Source organism: Equus caballus, chromosome 4 (assembly GCF_041296265.1).
Source record: "Equus caballus isolate H_3958 breed thoroughbred chromosome 4, TB-T2T, whole genome shotgun sequence".
In the NCBI taxonomy this organism is placed as follows: Eukaryota; Metazoa; Chordata; class Mammalia; order Perissodactyla; family Equidae; genus Equus; species Equus caballus.
This window is the reverse complement of record NC_091687.1, coordinates 1395972-1413072: the sequence shown is the minus strand read 5'-3', so window position 1 is coordinate 1413072 and position 17101 is coordinate 1395972.

The following is a 17101-nucleotide window of genomic DNA, read 5'->3' as shown; positions in this document are numbered from 1 at the left end:
AAACTAGTTAATGATATCAATATATTCAGGTATTTCAAAATCTATAGCTAGATAGGCTGGAAATAGAATGGGAATTAAAAGTCTGTAATAAGCCCAACATGGGTAAAATTGTTTTCAGCTTTATCAAATTGTTAATTGAGGCAGCAAAACAAATTAGTTAAGAACAGAGATTCTGGGGTCAGAACCTCTGACTTTGAACTCAGAATCTGCTAGAAAATAATAATAGCTGTATATTGAATAAATAGATGAAAGAATAAGTGCATAAATAAGAAATTAATAAAAGTAGATAAAGTGGAAACAAGATCGGTATTTAGAAGCATATAGGTATTAGATATCTTCGGTGACATTTCTGTAACTCAACTTCTTTATCTGTGAAATGGGGATAGAAATAGGACCTACTTGTCATGGCTGATAATATATCCAAAGAGGTTAGAATAGAGTCTAACAAGATATTACCATTGTTCTTTCACCTAGGATATTTTTATTAGAATACATCTCATTGAATGTCCTTTTTAAGAAAGTAAGGATTTTTGTGTATTTTGTTGACTAAAGAATCTGAAGCGCCCAGAATAGTGGCTGGCAAATAATAGATGCTTGATAATTATTTATTGAAGGAATGAGAAAATAGCTCTAAAGGCACACGCAATTTTTCTTTCTCCTTTAACAAGCATATAGCACTTAGTATATATATGCGACTTGCACTTTATTTTACTCAATACATTTGATCCTCATAACAACCTTATGACATAGTCTTATTGCTCCCTTTTAGTAAATGAGGCATAAGAGCCATCATTACCCATTTTCTTCGTCAGTTTGGGATGCTATAACAGAATACTACAGACTGAGTGGCTTATAAACAATAGAAATTTCTCTCTCACACTTCTGGAGGCTGGGAAATCCAAGATCAAGTCACCAGCAGAGTCGGTGTCTGGCAAGAGCCCATTTCCTGGTTCAGAGATGGCCGACTTCTTGCTGTGTCATCACGTGGCAGAAGGGGCAAAGAAGCTCTCTGGGGTCCCTTTTATGAGGCCACTAATCTCATTTATGAGGGCTCCACCCTCATGACCTAATCGCGTCCCCAAGGCCCCCCCTCCTAATACCACCACATTGAGGCTGAGGTTTTAACAAAAGAATTTTAGGGCGACACAAACATTCAGTCTATAGCACTTATCAAATATCACACAGGGAGTAAGTGGCAAGGCTTGTATTTGAAGCCAGACACTACGGTTCTAGAGTTTTGTGCTATTATCTATCATGCCCTACAAAATTGGCTCTAGGGGCTGTGGAAGTAGATTGTAATGGCAGTTCTCAAGGAGAGAGTGACTTTTTTTATTTAGGCAGAGTATCCCTACTGTGTTTACTAAAGGATCAAGTAAATCCAAAATGACAGTCAGCAAGCCTTTAACGATCTCTCCAGCTGGAGTATTTGTTTCAGAACTGGAGAAAAATAGCCATCCTGGTTGTAGCTGCCATTCAGAGGACAACAAATATTTCAGCATCCAGCTATTGCCAGTCTCATAAAAGCTTCGGTGGGCATGAATACAAGTCGGTCTAAGATTCCTTGTTTCCCTAATTTTGCATTTATGCTGCAATTTTCTCCTTGCTCCCCTTTCATTCCTTTATGCTTTATTCTTCCCGTTCCTTGTAAACACTGTTTTCTGCTGTATCCTACTATTTTCATTATTTCGTCTCCCTTCTGTTCATTCGCTCTTCCCCAGACTTCACCTTTACTGTTGACATCCATGTTTTAAGCCTTCCTGCAGTTGTTTTTATGATTTTCTCATTTGTCTCCTTTTCTGTTTTGATTCTACGTGATGGGTGGAGGAGATTATTTACAAACCCCTCGTGGTTTCTTGGCGTTGGTAACAGATTGACAATTTCCCCCGTTTTCTCCCTAGGGTTCTTCTGAATCATCTTTTAAAGTATTCCCCTGCATCAGAAAAATAGAATATCGAAAATTCTGAGCCACACTTTCTATGAAAGATACACTTTGATTTGCTGGTCTTTTACCCTTCCTGTGTTACTATAGTATCAGCTTCCGGGTCTGAAATTTCTACCAAGAAGTTTGTTCATCTAGAAGAGACTATTCAAACAAACGGATTTCAAAAGAAAGCCATTTAAAAGTGCATGTGTTTTAACTTTGGTCATCCAGCCAGCATTCTCCCGCCCTCTTCTGCTGGCATATTTCCATAGATTAATTATCAGTTTTCCTTATCAGTGAATTAGAGAGCTTGTCCCTGAAGAAACTATTTTATTCCCTAAAGGGAACTTATCCCTTCTGAGAATAACAGGGGTTAAGCTTTGAAGTTATCATATCTTGGTAGCTATACATACATATGTAAATACACACACACACACATACGCATATACGTGCATACACATGTAGTATATATTATATCAATTTGACGGAGTAAATGATAATCTCTATGTTATATTGTTATAGTCACATTATAAATATTATTTAGTATATTACATAAATATTTTTAATCTCCAAACTCTTCTCTTAAGCATTATCATCAACATTCTTCAATATATTTGAATTTCCATAGCTAATAGTCTGGTCACGTTCTTACCAAAGGTAAGTCCACACGGATTTTTTCTTATCACCCTTATGCTGTGATGAGGAACGTCTAAGCTTGCAAAAACCCAACCTGCGTGGAGGACTTTTTGCCTGGGGTAGAAAACATAAGGGAGAGAGAAAGCAACTCATATCTTATCCATTATGATCAACAGCCCATGCTAATGGCATTCATTAAGCTAAATGAGCAGGAAAATGAGGACTCAAGCTTTCTAATTGAGGCAGATTTATTTTTAGAATGAAATTCTCCCAAAATACATTTTCTTTTTTTAAAACACCAAGCGCCATTTTAACACACATAATTTAAACAACCGATTGTGGATGGATGAGATATGCTTTAGTCCTTCTGGAAGTGTGAAATTACACAAGTACCCAAATCATCATTATCACTTTTATGGCTTTATTATGACTATTATTTATTACACGAGTGGATAAAATATAAAAAGGAAAGAAAACAATGCTCTTCGTTAGAGTTACTGACTCATGCAGCAATTTTGATTATTGAGTTAACTGTTTAAATTCTCTTCTGCCCTGGATCCTCTCGTGAGTGAGAGCACCAGTCATGTCTAATAATCGCATATTCGCAAAAATAGCAGCACCTTAAGATGAGATGCTTGGAAATAGATTTTACATAGGATGAGCTCTACTGTGCTTGAAAGAAAAAATGTATATATACACATATATGAACACACACACATAAATGCAGCTTAAATGAAGCTTTAAAAGCCTAACAAAAAGGGTAGATTCTAATGCATTTTATACACAGTAGATTCTACACATTGAAAGTACTTTTATGATAAATACTTTTAACACTTGAGGTCTAACTAAAAGATGAATGGACGTGTCACTAAAAGATCTGAATTTAAATTATAGTTCTGCTGGTTACTAATTTTGTACTGTGGGGGAGTCTCTGAAAAAAGGATAATAAATGTGAACTCAAATAATGATTTTTGAAGTTTTGGTTCTGACTGCAACAAAGTGACTTGTTTCAGACAAATCCTCTCACCAAAAAAAATTTCTAAAAGCTAGACAAAATATGTAAAACAACTGTTTGAAAACTTTGGAGAGGAACCAAGTCAGGCAGGATTTGGATCTATAACCTTTGAGAGAATGGAAGCACATAAGACAAATTTCACATTCACCCAGACTTTTCCTCAAAGACATTTTGCAATTCACGGCACAGTGGAGCAGAACCCAAGCAAAAAAGCAACTGTCTCCCTGGGATGAAAGACAATGGTGGGGGTTTAAAGCTGCCAAATTGGATGGGACTTGAGAAGCAAAATGCTTGGAATGAAGGAACCACAATAGTGAGTAAAAAAATCTGCAGGCAAATCTCCCTTGGGTTGTTGGTTGATTCCTAATCTTTGCATGTGACAGGTGAGAGAAGAAAGAAAGAAAGAGAGAAGGAGAGAAAGAAAGAAGGAAAGAAGGGAAAAAACGGAGGGAGGGAGGGGGGAAGAAAGGAAGGAAAGAAGCCCAGGCATAAATAGTAACCAGAAACAAAAGAACTGAGCAGAAATCTCCTCAGCCACATAGTCCTGGGGAGACAAAAGTTGAAGGTCAAGCCCTGGAATGTGGAAGCATCTCCTCAAACACTTCAGGTCTTCTGTAAAGAGCCTGGGAAAGCCACACTCTAGGAGGAAATTCACACCTTATGTGTAAGGAACATACTTTAGGAGTAAGGACTACAATCAAAAAGTAACAGCAAAACTGAGGTAAAATAGTCCTACAGGGTTTAAATCAGCACTCAACAGATCAGCACTGGGAGGAGTTGAGACACTGTCTGTATCAAAGAAAATCTCTCAAAGAAAATCGAACCTTCTTTAAAGAATAATAACGTATTTCAATGTCATTATAATTTTTTATCCAAAATATCCATCATCAAATCAAAAATAACCAGGCATGTCAAATACTCTTTACCCAGGTTCATCAATTTTTAACATTTTGTCCCAATTACTTCATCATTTTTCTATATCTCATTTTTTCCTGAGTGATATTGTATACATCACGCTTTATTTACCACTTAATATATTGATGTGATTTCTGTAAAAACAAGGAGCTTCTCTTAAATCATAGTCAAATGATTAAATTCAACATTGGTATAATAGTATTTATCTACATTCCATTCCATTTTCTTCAGTTGTCCCAAGAATATCTTTCATAGCTACTTTTACTACTGCTGGATCATATCCAGGATTGTATATGCATTTACTTGACATATCTCTTACATTGCCTTTAATCTTGAGAGATTAAATCTAGAACAAACTTTTTCCTTTCTTTGTCTTTCAGGACATTGACTGTTTTGTTTTTAATAATTTAGATCTGCTATTTTATTTGAATTTTCCTTAAATTGGTTTTGCTGGTATCTTCTTGTATTTAGATTAAGGTTATGCATTTTGGGGCTGGAAAACTACCTAAGTTGTGCTGTGTCCTTCTCAGGGTGTCATATCTACGCTCCCAGGATGTTTGTTCCCTCTTAGTGATAATGATGATTTTGATTACTTGGTTGCGATTTTGGCTGGCTTATTTACTATAAAGTTATTATTTTCCCTTTTCTAATTAATATGTAATTTTGAGGGAGATAATTTGAGGCTATGTAAATATCTTGTTCTTCACTACATTTTTCCCCTCTAAATTTGCCAATATTTGTTTCTCGCCTCCATCAATTTTTACTGTGATGGTGCAAAATGATAACTTTCTAACTCTGTTATCCTTTTATATTTATAAGTGATAATTCTACCATAAGGAAGAGTTTTTCTATTCTCCTTAATGTATCTGTTTACATATTTTATGGATAGAATGCATTTATGGGTCCTTATTTTGTTCAATAGATTATAATCCATTACTGTCCTCATTTAGAGGTTCAAGTTGTTCCAGATTTGACCAGAGGGAGCCTCCTTCAAGCTGATCCTTGTCTCATTTTGTCATGCTAACATCACTTTTTAATTTTCTGGCACAAAAAAAGTTTCAAGTTCATCTTAACCTTCTCTGCCTTAGCCCTGGAATTAGCTATTTCTCCAAGAATCCCTGTTGTCTTTTGGTGGAGAATGGTATTTAGAAAAAAGATCCAGTTTTCTGGATGCTCCATCTCTTCATTGCTAATGGAATGTTGTTTCAAGGATAGAGCTGGCAGGAGTGGGGGCAAGAGATAGACGGATAGATAGATGATAGATAGATAGAGAGAGAGAGAGAGAGAGAGAGATGATAGATAAATGATAGATACATAGACACACAGATATTCCAAAAAGAATTTATTTTGCCTTTCTCTATCCATATGTATTTGTATTTTCCTTCCTCCATAAGGAGCAAAATGAATCCTAACAATATCAATCATATATACTTGTTTGCTCAATATTACAGTATATACAAAATAGTCGCAATTGTTAAACCCATAAAAAATTTAAAAAGGACCTATTAACATAAGCTCAGGATATGTTCGGAGTTCTCTTTTTTTTTCCTTCTTTAGCCTGAAGATATATAATCAAAGAACTGCATTACAAAGTTAGATTAGTGTTTTTATTTTGTTTAATTTCGTTTCATTTTTTTCCTTTAGTGGTGTTTTCAATCTTTAGATATACAGTTGGTTCATTTGTGTCTGTTTGCATTCAGTTTTAGGATTTTATTTTTCCATCCTTTCTAAAATTTTAGTTTCAATATGTAGAGTACTGATATGATTCCGAAATTTAAAGCTGTAGAAAATACTATACTCAGTGCAATGTTACTTTTACTCATATTTTTTACTCTTTCTCCTTCACTCTTGTACATAACCAATATCACTGTTCTTTTATATATCCTTGCTATATTTCTTCTTGCAAAATTCACAAATACTTGAAAGTTTTCTTATTTCCCCTTCTGTATTATGTGGAAATAACAAACTGTCTATATATATTCTGGACTTTTTTACTATTTACTTTAAAAAAAAATTTTACAATATAGTCTGGAAATCACTCCATATCAACTTATGGACTCCTGTATTCTTCTGTATAGCTGCATAGTATTCTATTACATGTATATGTTATAGTTATTTCAGTCAATTTCTTATGCTTGGTTATTTACATAGTTTTTAATATTTTTCAATTATAAATAATGCTAGATGAATACTCATGTGCAAATATATTTCTGTATTGCTGAAGCTAAGGACAAATGCATGTGTAGTTCGACTAAATATTGCCAAATATTCTTCCATAGGGGTGGTACCATTTTGCATTTCGCCTACAATATATAAAAGTGTTTCTATAGCTTCATGAATAGGGCATATTGTCAAGTTTCTAAATTTTTCCAAGTTGGCATGTGAGAAATGGTATCTAAAGGTAGTTTTAATTTATGTAACTTTTTTATATATGAGGTTAAATATATTTTCATATTTAAGGCTACCTTTATATCTTTTGTATGACTTGTTTGCTATTTTTTAAAGAATTTTTAGAAATTCCTTAATGTTAAAAGCTTCTTTATATCTTTGGGATATTACTCTTTCTATGGAATATATGTTGTGAATATTTTCTTCCAATTTGTTATCTATTTGTTGACTTGGCTTATGGTATTTTTGTTGTTGTTTTTGTTTGGTTTATTTTGCCATGAAAACGTCTTTTACAATTGTTTCTGTGTGGACCAATTTATCAATCATTTTTTTTATCGCATCCGATTTTGAATTCCATTTACAGAGCCTTTCTCCAGATCCAGGTTACAGAAAACGTCGTTCATGTTTTCTTCTGCTACTTGGATAGGTTCACGTTCTGCATTTAGATCTCTGATCCATTTAGAGTTAATTCTTGCATGTGGTGTAAATAATAGAATTAATCTAATATTTTCCCAAATGGCAAACAAATTGTGCCAGGGATGTTAAAATCGATCCTTTCTGCCTCAGGTGTTTGTATACCAACATCTTAGTATACTACATGTCTTCATATACTTGGTTTCATTTCTGCATTTTCTAGTATATTCTATTGATCTCTTCGTCTCTTCAGGTATTAGTGCCACATTGTTTTGATTTGGAGTTTTTAGTGTATAATTTTTTCTGGGTCTAGTCATCCTCCTCACCCATATTTTTTTGTATAAAATATGTGATATCAATTTGTCTGGCTTTAGGAAAAAAGAAAAAACAACTTGATAGTGTTTCCATTGTCAGAATCCGGCAATACAATGAGTGTTTTCCAACAATGATCCAGTTACAACAACCGATAACTTTTAACTGAGAAATACAGATGTCTCATTTCTGCCTTCACTAATTATTGAGAACACGGATGGATTTCTGTTGGAGGCAGTTCTTACACCCACCAAATAATCACTGAAAACATCGAAACTGACTGTCAGTAAAAAGGTAAAATAGCTCATTCAACACTAGAATTTGAAAACTGTGAAAGATAGATGTGAGTTCGGGGGTCACAGTCTCCTTGTTTTCATAAAGTGCCAACTAATGGAGCATGTTTAATTCTTATTTCTACTTTCTCACATCCAGGAAAAGAAAAGCTTGTGCTAAACCTATAATTTGATTTGTTTAATTGCTACTCACACTCGATATTTTAATAATGGTTTTATTCCAAAGGAGATGTTCAAGTTGCCACATTATTTTCTTAATTGAGTTCATTGTAGTGGATGCTAATTTTTATTTTGACCCATTCTAACCTTTTCTTGGCAATGGAAAGTGACATGTTTGTATAATATAGATTTTCTTAAAGCATGGAAATATTTTTAAGTGTAACACTTATGAAATAGCAAAAATTGTTCATCAGTGGCCTTGTAATATAGTGAGAAAATATGAAAATAGCAAGAACCCCGATTTTAGTCTGAAGTTCTGTCATGTCTAGTTTTATGGCCGTGATGAAGACAGCACTTGCTCCATCTATGGCTTTATCATCTGTAAAATGTGGGAATTGTACTTAATCAGTGCTTTCTAATCATTATTTATTTAGTATTGATTTTAAGTTTGTACTCAAATAATTTGCTATAGATTGTATTACGTCTTGGGACTATAATGTTAATTATGACCTTGAGAATGAGGGACATTTCTATAGCTCTCATTGAACAAGCTGTTCAATTTGATTGTCAGCCTCTCTTACTACTCACTAGTTACAAAAGGCAAGGCTATGTCCAGTTTACGTCAAGTTTTGGATGCTTGTATTGTGTCTTGCGTATAGTTAGTTCTCAATAAATATATATTGAATGGTGAGGTTGTAGACAGCTGTAACTTGACGTATTGCTGGTAGGCAGTTTCTTACAGAGTTAAGGATGAATAACTCTGTAAGAAATGAAGGTTCATAGCTGCTTTGTTTATAAAACATGAAATTTGGGAATAACCCAAATGTCCTTCAACTGAGTGGATAGATAACCTTTACACATCCATACAGCGTAATACTGCTCAGCAAGAAAAAGAAATAAACTTTTGGTACATGCAGCAACTTGAATGGATCTCAAGGGCACTTTTGGTACATGCAACAACTTTGAATGCATCTCAAGGGCATTGTCCTGATTGAAAAAGAAATCCCAATCACATAGTATGAGACTCCATTTATATAATGTTCTTGAAGTGACAAAATTATGGGGATGGAGAACAAATTAGTGGATATCAGGGCTTAGGATGTGGAAAAGGTATGATTATTAAGGGGTAACTAACACGAGGTAGTTTCTTTGTGGTGTTGGGACAGTCTTGTGTCCTGATTCTGAGGATGTTTAATCTGTAAGTGTGATAAACTTTTGTAGAACTACCTACAGACCGAAAAGAAGGAGTGTGTGTAAAACCTAGTGAAATCAGAATAGTATATGTATTTTAGTTAGTAGTATTTTACTGATGTCAATTTCTTGTTTATGACTATGTATGATGGTTATGTAAGTGTCATTTTTAAAAAAGGATGTTATTGGGGCTGGCCCAGTGGCTTGGGGGTTAAGTTCATGCATTCTGCTTTGTCAGCCTGGGGTTCTTTGGTTCAGATCCCGGGCAGGGACCTATGCACTGCTCATCAAGCCATGCTGTGGTAGGTGTCCTAAATATAGAGTAGAGGAAGACAGACATGGATGTTAGCTCAGGGACAATCTTCCTCAGCAAAAGGAGGAGGATTGGCAATGGATGTTAGCTCAGGACAATCTTCCTCAAAAAATGAAAAAAAAAAAAGGATATTATGTTTGTGGGAACTCTCTGTACTATTTTTACAACTTCTTGTGAAATTTAATCCATTTCGAAAGAAAAAGATAAACGTGTGCTGAATGAGCTAATGAATGAACAGAGCAACAACCCTCACATCATCTTGACTAGGGCGTGCTCAGGCAAATTGGACTCTGGTGGATATCTGGGATGACACAGTCTTCTGTACCTATATTTCTTCAGCTTATTTAAAGTACAGTTACTTTATTACTGATTACTTCCCTTTTCTTTGCCTGTTAGGAAACTAGTGCCAGCTCCACACCAAACCAGTTGGGTTCTTTTCCCTTTTTGTTAATGGGCAATCAGTTTTTCATACCCAGCTGGTGACTATTTACTTCCGCTCCATTCTGATTCTGAGAAAAGCAGTTATCCCTTCACGCTGGATTGGGGGTATTCCCAACTTTTGGTTCGAATCTGTTCTCCTTATAGCCACTAAACACAACTCAGCTAGATTCAGTGAACGTTTCATTAGTATGACTTTACTCTGTTTGGAACACATGGCCTCATGCTCAGCGTGGAGTCAACTCTCTGGTTTTTATCATTCTGTACTGCGTTACATCAAAACTTTTCCTCTTCAGTAAGGCCTTCCTTCTGAAGGCTCAGAACCCCAAAATTTAACAGTATCATTGAAGGACTTCTTAAACCCACTATTCCTGCAATAAGTTATAATTTGATACTGCTGGCTTTAGAAGAAATAGGCAACAAGGTAAAAGCTCACAGTTTTCCAAGGAGAAGGAGAAAGTCACTTTTCTTTTGTTTTTGTTTTACTGCAGGTAAGTTTGGAAATTCTAACACAGGAAAGTCTCTAAAATTATTTCCTAAAATCTGACACAAACGTTTTACACACGTGTTCCTAATATCAAATCAGTTTACCTGACCAGAAGTAGGGCCAATAAATTAGTAGAATTTCAAGTTGGAAGGAATTTTTCAGTTTCTTTTGAGAAAATGTCCTCTAATATCCTATTTTACTGTAATTTTGGTTTTATCTCCTGTAAGATGACACTTACGCAGTGTTATTATTTCTGAGTTCTGCTTCATTTCTCTGAATGAGCAATTCGGTGAAGGAAATCAAAGGATATTTTCTGTAGCTTTGTTCATTCACTTATGGACCCACTCCGGCGGTTACCGAGGGCCTGTCCAATGTCCTCTGCTCCCACAGGCGCCAAAGATACAATGGGGATTAAGGGGAACCAAGTCTTCTTCTTCCTCATGATGTTTGCATTCTGGTGTTTCCCTGTTTTGTTTCTAGCTGGACTGGAGTTTTGCATTTTAATCTTACCTTTCTTACGTATTATCAAAATCTTCTCATATTCAAAGTCGTATTCCTCACGCGTGGAACTTAATCATCTCTGGTGAGGGAACTTGCCTTATTCGTGAAAGCGCCATCTTCAGCAATGGGAATTTGGCCCTGTGTCTTATCACTGAGATGCTACAATGTGGACTAATTTCCCAGAAGAACAGAGACCCTTAGAATGGATCTTTATGTATAATTAAAAATAATTAGGAAGGTACAGTTACTAAGTAGTACATATGATTCTGTATCTGAGCAAGTGGTTACGACTGGAAATTTATTCTTTTAAAAAATGAAATTACTAAGATAAGCCACCAAGTTTATTGATATTAAACTATAGCCTGTATGCCTATACGTAAACGTTTACCCCATACACAGTCTTGTTGCTATATTTTAAACACGCATCTCTGTGACGACTATGCTGTTTAGGGGTCAAAGTTAACCATTTAAGATAGAATTTTGCACTTCAATTAAGTTTATAATGAGCATCTCTCTTTATATTTTATTTCATATTTTGGTCTAGTACTTTACTTAGTTCGATGAATAGCTAAAGGTTGGAAAGTCATTTTAAAACATCTATCTCTATGCTGGAGCACAGAAAGTCTTGCAGTGAGACTCAAAATTGGTCATAGAATAGGAATTATGCTTTAATCCCTCAGAGAAGATTGAGTAACCTTGATAGAACGTCATGGGGACGCTTGCATTCCTAATGCTTCCTTACCTCTTTGAACTTTGTGGAATAAAACCTTTTAACTTTCCGCAGCTCTCATGTTTAAGCCTAAGTGAAAAAATTTCAGAGGGCTCAAAAAAAAGCAATTCATCAACTGTGCTTTAGGGTGCTTGCTAAAACTCCCTGTGAGCGCGAAGGGTGCTTTAGTGCGCTCTTAAACCAATTCTGGGCTCTATTCTGCTCCAGGCGAGCCATCTTCCTACCTGGCAAAGTGCTACCAGGATAAGATGCCAGAGCAGGTCCCCATTCCCCTGATTTCTTCTCTCCAACATCAAATCGTAGGTTTAGTTAGAGCACATCTGGGACTCTTTGTCTTATACGAAAATCTCCACCAGAACATTCCTTAAAAAATGATCATCTAGCAATTCCTGGAGAAATTCACTCATCATGAGTTGAGAAATGAAATGCAACTCATTCCATTTGTGATAGTTCTTCTAACTGTTAAAAGTTTTCTTTGTATTTTGACAAAACTGTAGCTTTTATCTTCTTGTCTTTATTTGTTCATATTGTTATTTAACTTCTGAAACAACTCAAATGTGTGTTCTCTTACACATTACAGCTTTTTAAATATTTGGATATAGTTGTTATGATTTTCTAAATATTTTGTTCTCTGGGTGTTATGGACTGTAAGTTTGTGTTCCCCCAAAATTCATATATGTCGAAACCCTAACCTCCAATGGGGTAGTGTTAGGAGGCGGGGCCTTTGGCAGGTGATTAGGGTTGGATGAGGTCATGAAGATGGAACCCCCCTGATGGAATTAGCATCTTTATAAGAAGAGAAAAAGACTAGAGCTTGGTCTCTCGTCCATGTGAGGATGTAGCAAAAAGGCAACTGTCTACAAGGCAGGAAGAAGTTCCTCAGCAACCACCGGATCTGCCAGCATCTTGATCTTGGGCTTCTCAGCCTCCAGAACTGTGAGAAACAATGTTTGTTGTGTAAGCCACTCAGTCTGATATTTTTGTAATAGGAGCCCGAACCAACTGGCGCAGGGATAAGAGTGTGGGCTCTGGTGATAGACAACTTGGGTATGAATCCTGCCTCTAGAGCTTATCAGTTGTGTGATCTTGGGCAAAGAACTCTATGCACTTCAGTTTTGGAATATATGAGATTGGGATATAATATCTACCTGTCATGGGATTAATTTAATTCACATACATACACATATACATGAAAATATGTATCTATTTAGTCTTAAAAAGTATATGACATGCTGCATGCTCAATAATTGTTAGTTATTAATAGTTTTATTAATCTAGAAACATTAATGTCTATTAATATAGAAATGTCTATTAATTCATAAAATCATCCTATGTGTTTTGTTAGCCACATCTTATTGACTCCTGCTATATTTGCTGTTACCTATATGAAGTTAAGGACCAAGCAAACTCTTGTTTTATTTGTGCAGTTAAATTTGGGATTCTGAATTCTTGACTTTGTATTGATTTCTTTTAAATTTAGTCTTGTTATTTTTAACCTAGTATTCTAGCCTTTTAACATCTTTTAAAATCTGATTCTATATTTCAGCCATTCCACATTTCTTTGTCTGCTTCACATTTAATTTAAAAAACTTATGTACATCTGCTCGTTCTTCTAGGCACACATCAGCCAACTTGCCCTAAAAGAGAGAGACAGTAAACAGTTTTAGTTCCTGCAGGTCAAACTGTGTCTATGGCCACTTCTCAAATCTGCTGTTGTAGAACAAAGCAGGCTTAGACGATGAGTAAAGTGTGAGCACGTCTGAATTACAATTAAGTGTTACCTACAAAAACAGGTGGGGAGCCAGAATTGGTCCCCGGGTTCATAGTTCACAGACACCTGTTCTTGAGTCCTCCTTGTACCACATTGATCCCAAGGAAATTTCTGCGGAAGGAAGGAAGCATAGCAGCCCACTCCAGGATCTACCACTTAAATTGCAAAGATCTCGCCACACCTAGTTTAGTTAAATTTTTGTTTATAGTCAAAGAGATTAAATTCTGACTTCCCAGCAGAGGAAGTATCAAATAGAAAAGCTTATTTCTTTCCAATTAGGAAATGGAAGTGAGCCAGAAATAGCTTAAGAGAGTTGTTTTAAACTAATGTGTGAAAAACCACATAGAAAATTTTAAAAATCAGAGTAACAAGGCTAAACTAAACTGCTATCTCTAATTTGTGTTTGAAGCTGCCTGTTGGATTTAAAAACACTTATATGTGTATGTCTAGTTTCTAGAAAGAGAGGGAGGCAGATTTTCACTTAGGGTATAAACACGACTTTTGGTGCCATTTATTCCTTAGTTTCTACACAGTAGAAGTATTACATCCTAAACACAGGTATTGAGAAGATTGGTATTTGTTAAATTCCCTAATCCACAAGCTGTGAACCACCAAAAGTCTACAAATCAAACCTTTATTTTCCTTCTAGAATATTCCTATCTGTCACAGCAGTGCTCTCTTAAAATACGTATTAGAAAAATGTGTTGCTTATTGTTTTTTGACTTGTAAGAAGGAAAAATGAACAATCTTGCCTATCTTCACCAGCATTCCAAATTCTATGTGCATCCACAAGAACAAATATTTTATGTTCCAGGAGATTTTATCTTCAAGTCTCTGTAAGAGCGCATTGCAAATTTTATTAGAAGTGGAAAGAGTACTTCTGCTTTCTATTTCAGTCATTATATTTATCTTTTTTACCCAAAACATATATTTAGGTTTAAAAGTGCCTCTGACAACATATTAATGAGGGAGAAAAAGAATTTACTTCCTATTAATAGCTCTACAACTAAATGATTTTTTTCTCTATTTTCTAATGATCCAATTGTAATTATCTTTATAATAAAACTTATGGCCCTCCGAAGATATCCACATCCTAACCCCTGGAACCAGTGAATGTTGCCTTACATGGCCAAAAAAAGGACTGTACAGATGTGATTAAATTAAGGAATTTGAGATGAGGAGATTATCCTGGATCATCTGGATGGACCCTAAAGGCAATCCTTAAATGCATCCTTAGAAGAGGGGGGCAGAAGGAGGTTTCACCATACAGATAAAAGAGGAGAAAGCAGTGTCTTCACAGAGTGGGGACTGGATAATGACAAGGGATGCTGGCAGCCGCCGGAAGCTGGAAGCGACGAGGAATGAATTCTCCCCTTGAGCCTCCAGAGGGAGCTGGCACCTGAGGACACCCTCATTTTGGCCCAGCGATGCCCATATCAGGTTTCTGGCCTCCAGCAGTGTGAGAGAGAATGCATTTTTGTTGTTTTAAGCCATCCAATCCATGGTAATTTGTTACAGCAGTCACAGGAAACCAAGACAAAATCTACTGAGTTTTTACTTAGCATTCAACACCGTGTAATTGCTGTGGATGGCATGAAAGAAATCTGACACGTGTTCACTGTTTTCGAGTTGTTTACAATCTTGTGGAATATGCAGGAATATTATTGGTCACAGTGATCTTTCACGGCCCCGAGCATGCCATGTGTTCTTGCTGGGTATTCCAAGGGTTTGAGGTCCTGAGCCCCCTTTACACAGGCCATTTCTCAGGGTTTGTGTACAGTGCGCAACCTTGAAGGATGAGGTTATATCTCCCTCCAGGACAAAAGGCAGGAAGGTTATAAAAGAAGTGGATTCCCCAAGATGAGTGTCTGCCAGCCTCAGTGCCGACCCGCTGTGTGCAGCACCCACCTGAGCCCTCTGCATCACCCCCGGGAACTTGCCGGGCAAGAGGAACTGACACTAGCATGGTACTCATTGTGTCTTCTATGCTTTTAGTAATGAAATCCTTTATCTCTGACCCAGGAGTCTCACCTCTTCTGACAGCATCCGTCAGTAATAGACTGACCTGGTGGCTTGTGATGAGGTGTGTTGGGGGTCTCCAAGACCACTCCTGTATTTGGAGATTTGCTAGAACAATTCACAGAACTCAGCATAGAGTTGTGCTCATGGCTAAGGTTGATTACAGTGAAGGGACGTAACACAGGATCAGCAAGGGAAGGGGACACGAACAGAGTTTGGAGAAATCTATGCACATGCTTCCTTATGTGCTCTCTCTCCTATGAAAGAGCACTTTCGAGCATGGTCTTCATCTAGCAGTAATAACACAGCAGTATACACAATGGTTCTGCCCAAGGAAGCCCGGTAAAGACCCAGCATCCAAGTTTTTTCTTGGAGCTGCTCACTGAGGCCCCCTTTGCCTACCAAGTACTTAAATTCCAGACTCTCAGAGGAAAGCAGGTATGCACCATAAATCATGCCATTTATACTGTTGATGCAAATAATCCATAATCAATCTATAAATCCAAATTTGGGGTGAGTTTATTATGAGCCAGGTCTGAGGACTACAGCCCAGGGAAGGAAGCATGCCAAAGAAGTGGGGTGCACAGAGTGCTTACATGCTGTCTTGGAACAAAGAGCACCCATCACATATGACAGGAATGTCCCTTTTACAACAGTCACGAGATTACTTTGCTGGCACAGCAGGTCAGTGGTCACGAGGTGAGCCCAGCAGGTCGGTAATCAATCCTTAGTTTCCAGGAAGAGATGCTTCTCTTTAAAGAAATGCCTATATGGAGGGGAAGCTACATCCTTATCTTTAAGGGCATCATTGTTGTATTTGGGACATTGTAAATATTTAAAGCAGATGTACAAAGTATGCTCAACAGGCCACATCAGGTCCTTTTGGAAAAACAAGGTCAGGCTGAATTAGTTTTAAACCAAATGGCTTCCTCATCTACTCCAATATATCCTGTTGTTTTTCATTCATTCATCAATACAAACCATCCAGGCGTGGTGAGCCACTCTTATCAGTGAGGAGAAGGGCCAAGTGCCAAATTCCCAGATGTCAGCCCAGGGCCAAATCTGGAAGCAGGCTCTTCTAAAGAAAGCCACCTCTGGTCTGATACATTAACTCATTTCTGTACGGGCAGTTAAATTAAATCTTGGACTCAAGGGGTTTATCCATGAAACAAATAATAACATATAATGACATATGCTAAATGTCCAACCAATGCACAGATTAATACCACCAAAAGCATACAATAAGAGAGATATAAATATGATCAGGGGATATTTTTTTGTGAAGGATCTGGAATTTGAGCTGGACTTTAAAAGTAGAAAAAGAGGTAGGAGTATAGAAGCTATATTTCTTTTTACTTGGTGCAATACCAAGAAAATCAGTTTTGAAATAAAATGATGTTAATTCTATACTGAGAACTAGCCAATGAAAATATTTCCATTGAATAAAAGAACTTGTTGGCCCACATTGATCACAAATGATGTGAAAGCTAAGTCAGAATGACTCAGAGAACAGTGGTATTTTTCCAAGCTGGAGGAAGACACATTATTTTGGAAAGTGTAGTCTCCTATCTGAAAACATTTGCAGTAATTAAGGCATT